Below are 18,477 nucleotides of genomic sequence, written 5' to 3'. Positions count from 1 at the left end.
GGTTAACCACATGGGAAATCAATGAAGCAATCACTCATGCTTATATAAAGGGGCTCCTATCAAAGCTCTGAGGGCCGTTTGAAGGCGCCTCCCTGGTTGACACCACTCTGGGTGCATCTTTGTTGTTGTTCAGTTGTGAAGTTGTGCCCGACTCTTTGCCACTCCATGGACTGCAGCATACCAGGCTTCCCGATCTTTCACTATCTCTCAGGGTTTGCTCAAACCCATGTCCATCAAGTCAGTGATGCCATCCAACCATCACATCCTCTGTCGCCTGCTTCTCCTCCTGTCCTCAATCTTCCCCAGCATCAGGGTCTTTTCTAATGAGTTAGTTCTTCGCATCAGGAGGCCAAAGTATTGGAGCTTCGTTGTCACCCATCAGCATCCAGAGTATGACCCTCCCGATTCCGCGCAGAGAGGACAACAGCAGAGCTTCACGTTCGGAAGCCCCCGGACTCTGCGCTCTGCCGCTCTTCCTTTGTCTGATCTTAATCGACATCCCTTCCTTGTGACAACCTCAACCATGACTACAGCAGCTTTCCGTGAGGTCTGTAAGTCCTTCCAGTGAATTTTCAAACCAGAGGGTAGTTCAGGGAACCCTCCAGATTTGCACTTGTCCTCAGAAATGAGCGAGGTCTTATGGGGAGGCCGTGTCCTCTGACCTTGCACATGGCCCAATTTATCACGATAGCCAATTTCTTAACTTTATAGATGAGGAAGATGAAGTTCAGAGAGGTTTCCTGACTTACTCAGAGACAGTAGGAACTTGAACAGCAGAGTTGGGTCAAGAACCTTGCTAGGAAGGCATGATGCTAGCAAAAGACCTGAGGAGAGTGGTCCAAGGACACCATCCCTGGTCTTGGCTCCTCTACTTTCAAGCCGAGCGATTTCTCAAAAATTACTTGACCACCCTGATTTCCTGTTTTGTCATCTATGGAACGAGTGTGAAATACCTGCTGCACATGGCTGCAGTGAAGTTTGAAATATGGGGGATGCAGTAGGGACTTGAAAGCTTGGCCCACTTCTTTCTCATCCATCATTCTACTTCCAGATTTAATCAACCATCTTTGCGGTGTCAGTGGCGTCTCTGAGCCAGGGTACAGAGTCACCAGTGATTCTCACCAGCGCTGGTACAATGGGCAGATATGCCCAGTGCTGGTCCTGGGAAAGGGCTTAGATTACATGACTCCCATGTAAAGGCAATTTGTACAGAGAGTAAACTGCTCTAAAACAAGAAGCAAAGTTGTGTGACTAGACAGTGTGGCTCTGAGTGACCCACTGTGATGACCCCAGAGATGGGAAGGGAGACCCTCAAGATGAGGGATGTGAAGGGGAACATTTCAAGCGCAGAAGGGGCCTTCTCTGCTGTTCCTCACTTGCTTAGGCTGGGAACTGCGGTGACCCATGGGCCTGAGGTGGGGCTGGGGGCCTGGCACCTGGTCTAGCCTGGGGACTTCCTAGGGGCTTGAGAGCCAGAGTGCCTCCTGTGACCATCAGACTTATCAGCAGGTGCACATGTGACTCACAGGAGGGCACAGAAGAAATGATGCGCTACTGAGTCACTCGGCTGAGACCCTGCTCTATCTGTCACTTGTCACCTGTGTAACTTTAGATGAGTCATCTGATGTCTCTGAGGCTGAGTTTCTTCATCATGAAATACAGACCAGCGCATCCATGGCACGTGGAGGCTATTAAAACACGTGTTTCACAAATGCCGGGAACTATTGTGATTATGGTTTTTATTGTTCAGTAGCTAAGTTGTGTCCAACACTTTGTGACCCCAAGGACTGCAGCATGCCAGGCTCCCCTGTCCTCCACTATCTCCAGAAGATTGCTCAGATTCATATCTATTGAGTCCGTGATGCTATCTAACCACCTCATCCTCTGGTGCCCCCTTCTCCTCCTGCCTTCAATCTTTCCCAGCATCAGCTTCTTTTCCAATGAGCTGGCTCTTCACATCACGTGGCCAAAGTATTGCAGCTTCATCTTCAGTATCACTCCTTCCAGTGAATAGTCAGGGTTGATTTCCTTTAGGAATGATTGGTTTGATCCCTTGCTATCCAAGGGACTCTTAAGAGTCTTCTTCAGTATCGAAATTCAAAAGCATCAATTCTTTGGCACTCAGCCTTCTTTACAGTCCAACATTCACATCCGTACATGACTACAGGAAAAACCATCGCTTTGAGTATATGAACATTTGTTGGCCAAGTGATGTCTCTGCTTTTTAATATGCTGTCTAGGTTTGTGTAGGCTTTTCTACCAAGCAATAAGCATCTTTTAATTTCATGACCACAGTCACCATCCACAGTGATTCTGGAGCCCAAGAAAAGAAAATCTGTCACTGTTTCTGGTGCCTCCATGAAAGGCATCACAGAAGGAACATGAGACAGTGTGAGTCCCCAGGACCAAGGGCACTCAGAATCACAGTCCTAAAGGGTGATGTCTCTTTGCAGCTGTTGTCAGGTACCCCGATCCTCTCAGAATCAAGGTAAGCTTTCCTTCAGTCCTGAGCAGGGAGGAGGAAGTGGCACCAGAATTTATAGGTTCTGGGACCCGAAGGGCCAAGCCCCTTGTTTGGTGACAAAGCATCCACGGTCAAGCCCAGAGTCTGCAGTCCCCACCTGGACCGTTCAGCGGCCAGCTCTCCTCAGCGCCTGTTCAGAGCTACCATTTCCCGAGCACCTGTGATGCGCCAGAGACTGTGGTCGATCTTTGATCAGCAACATTAAGGACCAGCCAGGAAGTAAGAGTAGCACCTGCGTGGTTTGCAGATGACGACCCAAGGTCCAGAAAGGTGATACATCACAGGAGAGCCAGGGTCCGAAGCTGCCTCTCAGACCCCCAAATCCTGTCTCCATCTACTCTACCTATAGGGGAGGGGGCTGGGGACCACTACAGGGTACTAACGCCCCATGAAAGGGAAAGGGACGCAAGACAAAAAACACCTGGGATGCGCTCATGTTGTAACATGAAGGGTGATAAAGATCTCTCACCTATGCCCACACTTGGTAGCTCACCAGTCACTTTACCCTTATGATCCCCAATCCCTGTGAGTAGATGGTACTGGAGTGATTTGTAGAGTTTTACACTGGACAAAACTGAGGCTCCAAGACGTCATTTTCCCACCAAGGTCCTGAAACTCAGCAATGATGCCGGGACGAGGCCTGCGATCCAAGGCCAGCTATCCTCCTGGCCTCGTGGCAAGGGCTCCTCCGTCAGCACCCCACCACTGGGCTGCTTGAGGTCTGTGCCTCTCAAAGGCTGTGGAGGAAAGAGGGGGGCCTGGAGTCTCAGGGGTCGGCCTCTCCCCTCTCTTACCCACAGCCCAGCCTGCTCGTCCTCTATGGTGTGTGGTGGGGAGCCACCTGCAGAGAAAGTAGCTCTATTCCTTTCCTACTGCTTCCCAAAGAAGGGTTTCCTAGGTGGCTCAGTGGTAAAGAACCTGCCTGCCAATGTGGGAGATGAGGGTTTGATCCCTGGGACAGGAAGAGGCCTTGGAAGAAGAAATGGCAACCCACTCCGGTATTCTCACCTAGAAAATCTCATGGACAGAGGAGTTTGGAGGGCTACCGTCTATGGGGTCACAAAGAGTCGGACACGGCTGAGCAACTAAACAAGCGGCTTAAAACAACAGGAATGTACTATCTCGCAGGTTCTGGAGTTCAAAGGCCCAGCATGGGTCTCACCAGGCCAAAATCAAGTGGTCAGTGGGCTCTGCTCCTTTGGGAGTCCCTGCAGAAGGACCTGTTTCCTGCTCACTGGGTGGGGAGCTGGGGGCTGTGTCGGAACTGAAATCCTCAAGGGGCAGAACCCAGGCAGCTCCCACTCTCTTGCTGGAAACTGTAGGCCATTCCCAGCTCCGACAGGCCACGGTCCACGGTCCACGTTCCTCTTCCTCCATCCTCAAAGCCACAGCACTCAGTGGAGTCCTCCTCTCCTCCCATCTCTCTGACCCGTTCCTCTGGCCCCTCTCCAGCCTTGAGGAACACACGTTGTTAGATCGGGCCCACCTGGGGATTCCTGAGTCACCTCCCATCTCAAGGTCCTTAATCTTAATCACATCTGCCAGGATCCTTTGCCACATAAGATGATGTATCCACAGCCTGGGGGATTCGGATGTGGACATTTGGAGGGGCCATATTCTGCCTACCATGGTGGCCTTTCTACTGCCACTTCCAAAGAAAGCTGAGTTCCAAATGGTGTTGTGAACAGAGTTTGGATCCTGACTCCATCCCTTAGTATCTGTGAAGTCTTATAGAAGATCCATAACCACTCTGGGCCTCAGGGTCCTCATTGGCAAAAGGGAGATACAATCGAGCTTCCAAACATTAAGTGAGGTTTAGCAACAACGGTTTTCATACCTCTTGCAGTTTCTGGTTCCAGTGCCCATTCCCATTTCCTTTACCTTATAAGAACCATCAGAAAGCTCAGGAGTAAGGGTCTTTAACTTGGGGCTTCCATTATAGCGTTTCAGAGGACCACAAATTCCCTGAAACTGGGCGTGAGCTTCTGTGACAGTGTGCGTGCGCATCTTTCCTGGGAGGAGCTTCACAGCTTCCATCCCGTTCCCGGGGAGATCATGGGCCCATGGTGTGCTGGTGAACACTTAAACCTTGGCCTTTGCCGATGTACATGGTCTCCTGCCCGTGCATGCGTGTGCATGTGCTCAATCGCGACAGTTGTGTCTGACTTTTTGAGACCCCATGGACTGTAGCCCACCAGGCTCCTCTATCCATGGGATTCTCCAGGCAAGAATACTGGAGTGGGTTGACACGCCCTCCTCCAGGGGATCTTTCCAACCCAGGGATCCAACCCATGTCTCTTACATCTCCTGCATTAGCAGGCAGGTTCTTTACCACTAACGTCACCTGAGAAGCCCCCTCATGCCTGTAGACAGTACCAAACTACTAAAGAGACATCATAAAGCACAGAGTTGGGAAGAGAGGTGCACACTGGCTCTGGGGAGCACACACAGGCCAGCTCCAGCCCACCACCCAAAGGTTACAGAGCACTGCTTCGGGGAAAGGCCTGGCCTTCCAGCCCATCTGATCTGTCTAATTTGAGAGCTTGTCATTGTCCTTTGCTTTGTTGTTTCCTTAGCAGGGCTGATCTTTATCAGGATGCTGGAGTTATTTCGAGCTGTTGACGGCAAACATCTGGAGGAGGGGCAGGCAGTGGGGAGCCTTGGAAGAAAGCATTTGCAATTGGAGGACCAAGGCCTCTGTGAGTCTGGGCCTGAGAACTCCTGAGCTTCTGGAGGAAGAAGAGGGATTTGGATTCGGTTATCAGCAGAGGGAGACACAGAAGGACACTCCAGGGACTGTCAAGGTAAAAGAAGAAACTCGCTAGCTGAGAGGCTGCAGTGCTGAGGCTGGGGGCAGACAGTTTAGGCATATTGATCTGGCTTCTTTGCTTTGTGCTGGGTTTGACCGCTGACAGGTCATAGACCCAGACCTGTGGCAGCTGTACAAGGCAGGCCGCTTTGATTTAGCCTTTCGATGTCATTTGCTAACAATCCTCCCACCAAGATTCCCTAACACAACAGTCACTCGTCCTATCTCAGGCCAAGTCTACATCTTCTCGTCATCCCATGTGGATGTGAGGTCTGGGAACACTTCCTGCCCGGGCTGGGTGAGCTCAGCTCAAACCCTGCTTCCACCTCTGACTCTTGGTTGTTCTCTCTGTGAAATGCATCTTATCATTCCTGTTCAGCCTCCCCCATGGTATCACCAGATGCTCACAGACTGATGGTGGATGGAAGTCCCTCTAAAATTAAAAATTGCCATCCAAGCAAGGGCTTCCCAGGCGGCACAAGTGGTAAACAGCCTACCTGCCAATGCAGAAGATATAAGAGACTTGGGCTCGATCCCTGGGTCAGGAAGATCCTCTGGAGAAGGAAATGGCAACCCGCTCCAGTATTTGTGCCTGGGAAAGCCCATGGACAGAGGAGCCTGGCGGGCTGCAGTCCACAGGGCTGCAAAGAGTCAGGCACAACCGAAGCGACTGAGCACACAGCCCATCCAAGCAAGAGCGACTGTTGCTGGTGCTGGTCACGGTACATACAGCCAGGGAGGGGGAAGGATCCAGCAGCTCCCCGCCCGGGGGATAACGTGGGCTTTGAGCTCAGGATGTGAATACAGTTCAGAGGATGGTTGCAAACACGGCACGTAGGGGCAGGATTGCGCTTGAGCCACATTTGCCAAAGGCCTACTGTGCGCCACGCTCAGAACAGGTGCAGGGGTTAAGTGAGGATTAAGTCTGCCTTTCCATCATGGAGCTCAGAGTCTGAAGTGCAGAGAAGCCGACGTCACAAAGAATAAGATTCTGAGAGATAGATGCCAAATGATAGAATCATTGGCAAAGCTTTGTAAAGAGAAAAGTGATGCTACTTATTTTAGGCCAGAGAATGGACAGGAGTTGTAGAAAGTCAGACAGGAGAAATTATGGTTGACCTGGCCTTGAAAGGTGAGTAGGGGTCTCTAGAGAGGGGGTTAAGCACAGACAGGCGTTTGAGCAGAGACTCGGGGCGTGTGAATCACAGTGGGTTTGGAGCTTTGTGCGGAGGCCGGGACGGGAGGCGTGGCCTGGCACAGAGAGGTGGGCGCCGCGGCAGGTGACGGAGCCCCCAGTGCTCTGGGCCTCGTATACTGTGAGAAGCACATCATGCTGACCAATGAAAGTGGAGTTTTTCCTGATTCAGGAAAACCAGAAGTTTGGGAACCACTCGAGTGCATGCTCATTAAGGTCTTTCAGCTCTGGTCCTGTGAAAGGCATGAGAACTGAGACCAGAGGAACTGAGGGCCACATCTGAAGGGATGGGGGACATCGGTTATCTCTACACAAGCCAGTCAGCAGCTGATCTCTTTGGGAACCATTGCTGGAGTAGGCTGGGAAGATAGATTAGAATAGAAATTGCAGGGTGGCTGCAATTATCCGGTAAGGACAGAAGGCTGCTTCCTTTAACAGATTGCACCCTGCCCCCCCACCCCCGCCCTGGCCCTGACCTTACCTTCTAGCCAACCTGCTCACCTAAAATCTGCTGGATTTGCAGGGAGGCTAAGCCTGCATTCCAGAGAGTTAAAAGCAAAGTCACATTTCAGAGACTATTCACACATAAGCTCCTGACCTGAGCTCTGCTTCCAGTATAAGGGATGCATCACACATGAACACCAGGGCTTCTTAGGGAGCAGGACTGAGGTGCTGTCCCCAGAGGAATACACTTAATTCTGGGCCCTGTGGACACAGTGACCTGTGCTGGGCAGCAGGGTGAGGGAGGGATGGGTAGGATCTTTCTTGACATAAACAGGCCACGTGTTTGCCTTCTGGAGGTTGAAGAGGCTTGGCTGCTGAAAGGCCACAGCTCCAGCCTATGTGACTGGATTGATCTAAGTTTCTATCCTTGTTCTGTCTGCAGGAGGAAGTTTGTTGACCTCATCCCCATAAAATATACTCCTTTTCTTATCTTTAGCCAGCATCTCTTGACAAGTTCCTCCAAAGGAAATTAGGAAACATGAAGGAATAAGTCCTTCTACGTCCCAGGCCTTTTTTTTTTTTTTTTTTGAAGTGTTGTTAAATAACTTACAAATAGAAGCTTACCAGTATGCTTCTCTTTGTGCCAATCTAATATGCAAAAGTTCAGATTCTGCCCATGAATTAATTAAGAAGTAATTATATGCTTTGGCTTGTGTTTTACAAAAGGATTCCCTATACAATACTTTAAATAACACAGCCTCATCCATGGCTCCAGATGAAATAGTTGAAATATTTCCATAGCTCCCTAAAGCCCAGCAGAGCTGGATGATATATGCTTTGGCAATATAGGCGACACTTTCAAAGGACTTGCTGGATTAACCTGGACATTTTATTCCCTACATAAGGCATAACAACTGTTGCTCAGAAAATGCTGAACTTTCCTGGCCCAACACATCTATTCTCACCAGGAAGTTATGTGTCTAACAAGAACCAACTGTGTTCCTCGCTAATCTGTGCCTGTTATAGCTCTCACTGTAATTACAGAGCTGAATTAAATGCATTGCATATCTTGTGGATGCCCCATTTTCAAGAAACCAAAAGTGGACATCACAGAGCTTGCATTATGGTTTTGGTTTTGCACAAATTTCAAAGAGAAAATTCCAAACTGTGTTCTCCTACTCAAACTTTTGACCCTGTAGGAAGCAGGGCAAGTAAATGTACGTTTATATGCTTACAGTTCAAATTAAATGTTTAAGGCATATACATACCTTATTCATTTTCACAAGTTCCCATTTAGTTAACTTTCCTGATTAACTAAATGATCATAATATTGGATAACAGGATTTCCAATGGTTTTTAGTGAGTTGTGTTATGAGTGTGAAAGAAAAGACCAATGTGCATTCTACATAATCTTAAAAATCTCCAATGTCTTCCTATCATACTCAGATACAATAATATCTCTGCCTGCCACAGCTTGCAAACTCCTATGTGAACTGCAAGACTCCATCTTTTTCTCCCACATCTCCAACTACTCTCCTGTTCTTCAAAAGACTTCAGTTCTCTATCCCTCTTTATCCTCAGACATGCCAAGCTTTTTTCCTTTTTTCTTTCTACTGCCATTATCCGAACTTATTCTACTTATTTATCATCTGTTCTTTGCAACCTATTCTTAGAGCCTTATCAGCCTTACCCCATGACTATAGCGTTAGTCCCAAGAGTGTAGCCCTTCTCTTCTTACCAATTGCTCTATCTCTAGGATTTCCATCTCAGAGAATCGGGGGCATACAAGATAGTAGTTATTTGTTGAATCAGTGCTTAAAAGGATGTATAGCACAAGCCCTTATATATCATGAGGTTGGCTTCAGTCTCAGAAAATGATTTACTTCCATCTTTACTGGGAAATTATCTTGTTAATCACACAGGATGTAGCCAGGCCAAGGGACTCTGTTCAAGAATTCAGCCTCTTAATATTTTCTTTGGTTTGCTAATTTCAACTAATCCACCAAGACACATCCACTAGAAAGATAAGACTATGAATCTGGAATGTTAAAGGCCCCTGGAATGCACAGAAACATCTAGAATGCACATGCAGTGGTGTACAAAATGTCTTGAGTTTGGAATCGATGGCTTTGTTTTTCCAGGGTTGGGACAACTTGTGAAGGAGGAACATAACTGCTTCGTTAGTCATTTTGATTTTTTTTTTCTCAGACCTTATTTTTCCTAAAAGGAAAATAACCCAAATACTGACCAGCTACAATATGCCAAGTATCTAATGTATATTGACAGGAATCTTCACACTATGAGGCAGATGCAACTAAACCCATTTTCTAGGTGAGGAAACTGAGGCGAAGGAACGTGCTCAAATGCAGCAGCTAACAAACCGAAGAGACAGGATTAACACCCTAATTGGTTTAACCTCTAAGGTTGTGTTCTTCTACACGGAATTGCTTCTCCCAAAGGTATAGAACAGTCCAACATCCTATGTGGAGCTTGGAAAGGTGTTTAATCCCAAGAGTGGCGACTCCCACTGGGCGAATCCCAATGGGCGACTCCACCGCCCATTCAAAGTCAAGTCTCAGCTCTCTAAAATGTCTTCTGCACTGCAGAGACATGGGAATCACATCTCAGGATCCTGGAGACCAAAAGCTTTGGAATAAGGACCTGAACAGAGCACATGATTCAAGTCTGATGGCTCTCACAGTCCCGAGATGAATTCCCATGCAAATGATGAACTGACTCTACCTGCCAGGAAGCTTAAGATCATGGGCCTCTATCTCCTCTCTGAAGTGGCCACAGCAACCCTTTCGGTGGCCAGTTCCCCAAAACCACTTTATCTGTGGTTGCTTTCTTCCTCGCACTTGCTCATTCTAACGTGAGTTCTCCCAGGATCATACGTTAAGCAGTATGAGTAGTACCTACTGAGTGCCAACTTTACGCCAGGCAGCAAGTTAGGCTGTTTGCATGCTTTGTCTTACTTGATCCCCACACACTCCTGTTCATGTCAGTACTATTACTAGCTCCATCTATGGATGAGGAAACCAAAGCTCAGAGAGGCTGTCACTGGCCAGAGGCACACGGTACAAGGCAAAACCAGGCTGAGCCTCCTAAGGACAGGCAATACCAGAGAAAACACCAATGCTCCCTGCCACGCTTGCTGGGGTCTGGCTCCTAGAGGAAGGTTTGGAGAGGACCACCCCCCCCCCAAACCTGAGTCGGTCACAGGGGAGTCCTTTTGCCTGTGAGTGGCAGAGAATAAAGGGTGGGGGGCCATTCTGGGAAGATACTTGGCAAGTGTGTCCTTTGAGAGAAGCTGGTTAGAGAGAAAGACATCAACCATAGTCAATAAGATGGTGAAGCCAGGACTGGCAGGGAGGGAAGAGTCCCAGCAGGGTGTGGGAGGTGATGCTTAGAGATAGCTGGGCAAGAGAGACAACGCTCATGGCCTGAGATGCAGGAGCAGACAGTGGGCCAGGGCCCTGCCTGATGTGACCACCAAAGAGAGCCTGTCAGCTTTCCAGGGCTTTGTAATAGAAGCGCTAAAGGTTCTGGTTGGGTGGTATACTGTGGGCTGCCTGAGACTCTGTTGGGCCAGGGACAGTATCTGGGGGTGGGTTGGTCCTGTGCTCATTCAGGGATGGGTTCTGAGAAAGGGGTCACCACTTCCCTCCAGTGCTGTTAGTGATAACTGCCGTTTTGAGGGATGCCAGCAGTGTTTATCAACTGAGGACCATTTTGGCCCCCAAGGAACAGTTGCCATGTCTGGAGACATTTTTAGTTATCACAACTGGGAAGGTGCTTCTGGCATTGAATGAGTGGAGGCCACAGTTGCCACTAAACTCTGCTAAACAGCATGCAATGCACAGGATAGGCTCCACGCCAAAGAGTTATCCAGCCGGAAATGTCAACAGTGTTCAAGTTTAGAAACCCTGGATTACAGTCACCACTGAAAATTCCTCTTCCTGAAATAATAGGCTATACAGATGGAGCCACGGAGGAAACTGGCTCAAAATCTCCGCAGTGAGCAGAACTGAGCAAAGAAACATTCTAAGTTATGTTCCCTTAGGTTCAGTCGCGCAGTCATGTCCGACTCTTTGTGACCCCATGGACTCCAACATCTGCTGGATCATTGAAAGAGCAAGAGAGTTCCAGAAAAACATCTATTTCTGCTTTATTAACTATGCCAAAGCCTTTGACTGTGTGCATCACAATAAATTGTGGAAAATTCTGAAAGAGATGGGAATACCAGACTACCTGACCTGCCTCTTAAGAGACCTATATTCAGGTCAGGAAGCAACAGTTAGAACTGGACATGGAACAACAGACTAGTTCCAAATAGAAAAAGGAGTACGTCAAGGCTGTATATTGTCACCCTGCTTATTTAACTTATATGCAGAGTACATTATGAGAAACATTGGGCTGGAAGAAGCACAAGCTGGAATCAAGATTGCCGGGAGAAATATCAATAACCTCAGATATGCAGATGACACCACCCTTATGGCAGAAAGTGAAGAGGAACTAAAAAGCCTCTTGATGAAGGTGAAAGAGGAGAGTGAAAAAGTTGGCTTAAAGCTCAACATTCAGAAGACGAAGATTATGGCATCTGGTCCCATCACTTCATGGGAAATAGATGGGGAAACAGTGGAAACAGTGTCAGACTTTATTTTTCTGGGCTCCAAAATCACTGCAGATGGTGACTGCAGCCATGAAATTAAAAGACACTTACTCCTTGGAAGGAAAGTTATGACCAACCTAAATAGCATATTCAAAAGCAGAGACATTACTTTGCCAATAAAGGTCCGTCTAGTCAAGGCTATGGTTTTTCCAGTGGTCATGTATGGATGTGAGAGTTGGACTGTGAAGAAAGCTGAGCACCCAAGAATTGATGCTTTTGAACTGTGGTGTTGGAGAAGACTCTTGAAAGTCCTTTGGAGTGCAAGGAGATCCAACCAGTTCATTCTAAAGGAGATCAGTCCTGGGTGTTCATTAGAAGGAATGATGCTAAAGCTGAAACTCCAGTACTTTGGCCACCTCATGTGAAGAGTTGACTCATTGGAAAAGACTCTGATGCTGGGAGGGATTGGGGGCAGGAGGAGAAGGGGACGACAGAGGACGAGATGGCTGGATTGCATCACCAACTCAATGGACGTGAGTTTGAGTGAACTCTGGGAGTTGGTGATGGACAGGAAGGCCTGGCGTGCTGTGGTTCATGGGGTCACAAAGAGTTGGACACGATTGAGCGACTGAACTGAACTGAACTGGACTGCAGCAAGGCTTCCCTGTCCTTCACCAACTCTTGGAGCTTGCTCAAACTCATGTTCATTGAGTCAGTGATGCCATCCAACCATCTCATCCTCTGTCAATCCCTTCTCCTCCTGCCTTCAATCTTTCCCAGCATCAGGGTCTTTTCAAATGAGTCAGTTCTTCACATCAGGTGGCCAAAGTATTGGAGTTTCAGCTTCAACATCAGTCCTTCCAATGAATATTCAGGACTGATCTCCTTTAGGATGGACTGGTTGGATCTCCTTGCTGTCCAAGGAACTCTCAAGAGTCTTCTCCAACACCACAGTTCAAAAGCATCAATTCTTCAGCACTCAGCTTTCTTTATAGTCCAACTCTCATATCCATACATGACCACTGGAAAAACCATAGCTTTGACTAGACAGACATTTGTTGGAAAAATAATGTCTCTGCTTTTTAATGTGCTGTCTAGGTTGGTCATAACTTTTCTTCCAAGGAGCAAGCGTCTTTTAATTTCATGGCTGCAGTTACCAACTGCAGTGATTTTGGAGCCCCCGCCCAGTATAAAGTCTCTCACTGTTTCCATTGTTTCCCCATCTATTTATCATGAGTAGATGGGACCAGATGCCTTGATCTTAGTTTTCTGAATGTTGAGTTTTAAGCCAGCTTTTTCACTCTCCTCTTTCACTTTCATCAAGAGGCTCTTTGGTTCTTTGCTTTCTGCCATAAGGGTGGTGTTATCTGCATATCTGAGGTTATTGATATTTCTCCCAGCAATCTTAATTCCAGCTTGTGCTTCATCCAGCCCAGCATTTCGCATGACGTACTCTGCATATAAGTTAAATAATCTGGGTGACAATATACAGCCTTGACATACTCCTTTTCCGATTTGGAACCAGTCTCTTGTTCCATGTCCACTTCTAACTGTTGCTTCTTGACCTGCATACAGATTTCTCAGGAGGCAGGTAAGGTGGTCTGGTGTTTCTATCTCTTTAAGAATTTTCCACAGTTTGTTGTGGTCCACACAGTCAAAGGCTTTGGCATAGTCAATAAAGCAGAAGTAGATGTTTTTCTGGAACTCTCTTGCCTTTTCGACAATCTAATGGATGTTGGCAATTTGATCTCTGGTTCCTCTGCCTTTTCTAAATCCAGCTTGAACATCTGGAAGTTCATGGTTCACATATTATTGAAGCCTGGCTTGGAGAATTTTGAGCATTACTTTGCTAGCGTGTGAGATGAGTGCAATTGTGTAGTAGTTGGAACATTCTTTGATATTGCCTTTCTTTGGGATTGGAATGAAAACTGACCTTTTCCAGTCCTGTGGCCACTGCTGAGTTTTCCAAATTTGCTGGCATACTGAGTGCAGCACTTTCACAGCATCATCTTTTAGGATTTGAAATAGCTTAACTGGAATTCCATCACCTCTACTAACTTTGTCCATCACATCACCTCTACTAACATTCTGTCACATCACTAACTTTGTAGTGATGCTTCCTGAGGCCCACTTGACTTCATACTACAGGATGTCTGGCTCTACATGAGTGATCACACCATCATGGTTATCTGGATCATGAAGATCTTTTTTGTATAGTTCTTCTGTGTATTCTCGCCACCTCTTTTTAATATCTTCTACTTCTATTAGGTCCATACCATTTCTGTCCTTTATTGTGCCCATCTTGGCATGAAATGTTCCCTTGGTATCTCTAATTTTCTTGACGAGACCTCTAGTCTTTCCCATTCTATTGTTTTCCTCTATTTCTTTGCATTGATAGCTGAGAAAGGATTCATGTCAATAGTTTTAAACAGTGTAAGTTGTGTTCTCATGTCAACAGTCTTGGAAGCAAAGCTGCTGGATATCATTGTAGATACACACACACACACACACCCTCAGATGCAGGTATTCTCTCCCTGAACCCTTCCAGTATCCCTATGGGACATGCACTATCACTCTCCCTTGTACAGATGAAGATGCACTGAGGCTCAGAGAGGTTAAGCATCTTGTCCAAAGTCACACAGCCAGCAAGTGGACTTAGCCATGGTAGGGACTCAGAAGTTTCAGGCTGAAGTAGGTGCAATTTAAAGAAAACTGGAGAAAGGGTAGGAGACAGGGTTTGAGTTCAGACTGCCATTTATTGACTCTGTAGCTGGCACATAATTCCAATCTTCCCTGAGCATTTGTTTCTTTATCTGTAAGATGAGTTAAACAAAATCATCTTGCATTGTTTGTGATTCTTTGAATCTGGATCTTAAAATTGCACCTTCTTCCCATACTGTAGATTTTCATTTCTTTGTCTCCTCTCTCATCCATTATGCCTATTCTTTCCTCACAGAATTTCAGAGCTGTAAATCTCATCTACAATCCAGGTAAGCAGGTAGAGGACAAAGCAGTGCTGCGATCAATTGATAAGAGGCCGTGAGAAAGTGGTAATTTATTGTGTTTTGCTCTCTGGCTATGCCAGGAAAGCTAATATATGCTCACAGAAATGGAGGTACCAGACAGATGGCTGAAACCATAAGGCACACACATATATTTTAAGTCTGTAGATCTGAGCCAGAAATAAATGAGACTGTGACAGGTGCGGGGCAGAATAAGGGAGATGTCTTTTCAGGCAGTAAAAGATAAACTTGCCGACAAGTAAATGGGTTAGTTCCCGTGATTCATTCATTCATCTACTATATGGATGGAACTGTTTTACGGTCGTGGTGGGAGAGATGATATACGCCTAGAAAAATGTCAAGAACGCGTTTTGATGGACAAGAACAATGAGACACTCTCACCATTTCCTGTTTACCAGGTCCCATTCTATATACAAATGATCATAGCAACCCTCTGAAGTAGACACTATTATTATTATTCCCATTTCCAGATGAAGAAACTGTCACCAAGGAGATTAAGTGACTTGCTTTAGATTCCTGAGCTAATAAGACAAGTTTCTAACAAGGCAGCTGGCCCAGAGTCCCTGCTCTAACCAGGACACTCTCTGCCTTTGTACAGTTAGCAACATCTCTGTCTCTAAAATGTATCAGTGACTCAGAGTCTCTTTGCTCCAAAATTCATAGAACGTGAGAGTCAGAAGGTGCCTTAAAGGTGACTGAGCCCAGACGTTTTTCATATCTCTCTAAACTGCATGACCTTGAAATTTTACTTGAAGCTCAATTATTGAGATAAGGGGCTGGGAGGCTCAGATTCCTGCACCCTCTTCTTGCTGTCCTCCTCTCAGGGACCCTGGGTCCAGGCTGAGTACTCCTGACCTTTCTTACCACCTTACTCCCATTCTGCAGATGGCAAAACTAAGCCCCAAGGCACCTATAAACTAGAGTGGAAAGGACACTTTCCCACCTGCTAAATGAGGCAGTTGGATCAGCTTCTGTCCTCCAGCACGGTTTCCTGAGCACCTACTATGCCCTTTCTGTGTCAGGAGGCTCTCTTGGCCCTGAGCTGCTGTGACTATAAAGACCCAGCAGGCATTTGTGTGTCTCTGATGCACAAACATGTCTTCCTTTCAAGGGAGGTTCTGCGGACCAGCCCTGTCGGTCCCCAGGAGGGTGTGAAGATGCTCTTCAGCAACACAGAACACCAAACTGGCCATGGGAGACTGAGGATATGTCTTAGACTCTGTTCAAGGATCGCTCCTCCCAGGACCACCCCAATCCTAAGTCCCAAACAGCCAGCTTTGAATCCTTGTCTCTCAGGAGCCTCCCCGGCAGGGCTGTCATATTATCGAGAAAGGTGGTGCTTCGGGTTGAATTCTGTCCCCCTTAAAAGACATGTTGGAGCCCCTACCTCTAGGACCTCAGAATATGACCTTCATTGGGAACAAGGTCTTTGCAGAGATAACCAAGTTAAATGGAACTCATTAGGGTGGGTCTTAGTTCAGTAGGACAGATGTCCTTACAAAAAGGAGAAATCTGCACATGGACGCACAGTGGAAAGAAGTTCATCTACTAGCCAAGAAATGCCTGAGGCCCCCGGAAGCAGGGGGTGGGGTGGGGCTGGAGCAGATCATCCCCTCCAGCCTCCAGGGGGAGTGTGGCCCTGCTCCCGCCTTGATTCCCTACTCGGCCTCCAGAACTGTTGTTCTAACCACCCCAGAGTGGAAATGAATTCAGATGGGGTCAAAGCATTACTGATTCTGGCTAGAATCCTGTGGATCTTTTCATTATGCTTTGTTTTGATTGTTTCTGTCCTCATATAATAGGTGCAGTTCTTTTTTTTTTTTTTTTTTGCCACTTATAAATTCTGGAGTCCCAACCACTGAGGTGGCTCAGTGGTAAAGAAAGAATCCATCTGCCAATGTAGGGGACACAGGTTCGATCCCTGGCCTGGGAGGATCCCACATGCCTCAGGGCCTCTAAGCCTGAGCGCGGCGACTGCTCAAGTCCATGTGCCCTAAAGCCAGTGTAACGAGAAGCCCGCACACCGCAACTAGAGTAGCCCCTACTCGCTGCAACCAGCGAAAAAGCCCATGCAGGGACGGAGACCCAGCACAGCCAAACATAGATAAACAAATGAAAAAATTATCAGAAAAATTCTGGAGTCCAAAAGTACATGCACGTGTTGAAGGCTTTTGATGAGCTTACTTCTGGAGGCTCACAGCTTCTGCTATAACCTCTACCTTAGAAGAGAGGGCAGACCAGACTGAAGAAATGCCCCGGGCATGAATTCCTGAGAGCCCTGGCATTTGGGAGGTGCTGCCAAGGCAGCCTCCACCAACGGTTTCCCATGCCCGGCCCCCCAGGACGCAGTGGCCACAGGGTTACAAGGCGTCCTTTCATCTCTGTCCAAACCTTCAACTGTCCTCACCACCGTCTTCCTTCTCTACTGACTGCCTTCTCAGCAGAATCCTCGCCTGACATGACTCCCCTTCCCTCAGCCTGGAGGCAGCTGCTTGACTCTAGGGAATGGAGAGGCTGGCAGACTTCTAGGCAGAGAGACCGCACGTTTTCATGGAAAGACAACTCTGGGGCTCAGAGAAGCTGAGTAGCTCACTGTTCTATAACCAACCACCGCTTGTCCTTGGGGAAATCATGTGAAGCTCCTTGACCTTTGGACTCTTTATCTGTAAAATGCAGAAGGTCATTCCAACACTGCTGACCTCACAAAGACGGATGTTCTGTGTGTGTGTGTGTGTGTGTGTGTTAGTCTCTCAGTCGTGTCTGACTCTTTGCCACCCCATGGACTGTAGCCTGCCAAGCTCCTCTGTCCATGGGATTCTCCAGGCAAGAATACTGGAGTGGGTTGCCATGCCCTTCTCCAGGGGATCTTCCCAACCCAGGGATCCAACCTGGGTCTCCTGCACTGCAGGAAGATTCTTTACCAGACATTCTGTGCAGTGTTACAAATTTAAAAACCTGTCAAGTGAAGCCAGGTAAACAGTGAGTGCTTGCTTAGGAAAACTAGAATATCTGGGAGACTGTATTAGTTTCTCGCAGCTGCTGTAACAAATGACCGTAAACTCTGGTGACTTGTAGCAACAGAAATTTACTGTCTCATGGTTCTGGAGAGAAAACCGGATTTATTGAGCCCAAATCCAGATGTGGGCAGGGCCATGCTGCCTCTGGAGGCTGCAGAGAAGAAGCCAGGCCTTATGCTTCCGACTCTGGTGGCGCTGGCATTTCTTGGCTTGTATGTGCATCACTCAAGCTTCCTCCTCTTCTATGTGTATCAAATCTTCCCACCTCCCTCTTATAAGGACACTTGTGAATGCATTTAGGATCCTTTGGGATAATTCAGGAATAGATTTTTTTTTTTTTGCATCAGGATCCCTAGTTTATTCACATCTACAAGCCCCTTTTTCCTTAAGAGGTCACATTTAGAGGTTCTAGAGTTTAGGACCGGTATCTCTAGGTGATCATTATTTCCTTTTGTTGCAAAAAAAAATCTTTTTATACTTTGGAAAGCCATTTTCTTAAATTAAGCTAACTGTTCAGTTTTTAGAGGCACAAACATATAGGATTAATAAAGGTGGCTCCTCCTCCCAAGCCAGGTCAATCAATGAATAGCTAATGTTGCAATCCCAAACTGCTTTCTACCTCTTTTATCCTACATGCCCTTCCTACAATGCTGTGAGATACAGTGGTGATTACTGTTCTACCCATTTTTCAGATGAGACTCAGAAAAGAAGCGATGTGTTCCATGTCATTGAACCAGGAGATGTATGACGGTCCTGCCATCTTTTCTCTGTTACCCTGTGGACGGCGGAAGTGACAGGGACCCTCAGCCAAATTCCCTTCACGTGACAATACCCACCGTGGCCATGTGGCCAC

The 18,477-nt window shown here is 47.2% G+C and overlaps 1 protein-coding gene and 1 long non-coding RNA gene across 5 annotated transcripts in view; one reads left to right on the top strand and one right to left on the bottom strand.

Moving 5' to 3' along the window:
* Nucleotides 1-18,477, bottom strand: part of TG (thyroglobulin) — a 237,052-nt gene that overhangs the window by 4,371 nt on the left and 214,204 nt on the right. The gene's annotated exons all lie outside the window — the stretch shown is intronic.
* Nucleotides 460-18,477, top strand: LOC123329514. Of its 4 annotated transcripts, none has more exons than XR_006545089.1 (4): nucleotides 465-547; nucleotides 2,454-2,794; nucleotides 5,104-5,328; nucleotides 18,317-18,477. It is a non-coding gene; the product is annotated as an uncharacterized LOC123329514 (long non-coding RNA). The 4 variants fall into 4 exon arrangements; XR_006545088.1 differs by having other exon boundaries at nucleotides 5,101-5,328; XR_006545090.1 differs by lacking the exon at nucleotides 2,454-2,794 and having other exon boundaries at nucleotides 460-547; nucleotides 5,101-5,328.

This window comes from Bubalus bubalis, chromosome 15 (assembly GCF_019923935.1).
Source record: "Bubalus bubalis isolate 160015118507 breed Murrah chromosome 15, NDDB_SH_1, whole genome shotgun sequence".
Classification (NCBI taxonomy): Eukaryota; Metazoa; Chordata; class Mammalia; order Artiodactyla; family Bovidae; genus Bubalus; species Bubalus bubalis.
The sequence above is the reverse complement of the archived record's forward strand: the minus strand, read 5'-3'. Positions and strand labels throughout refer to the sequence as shown.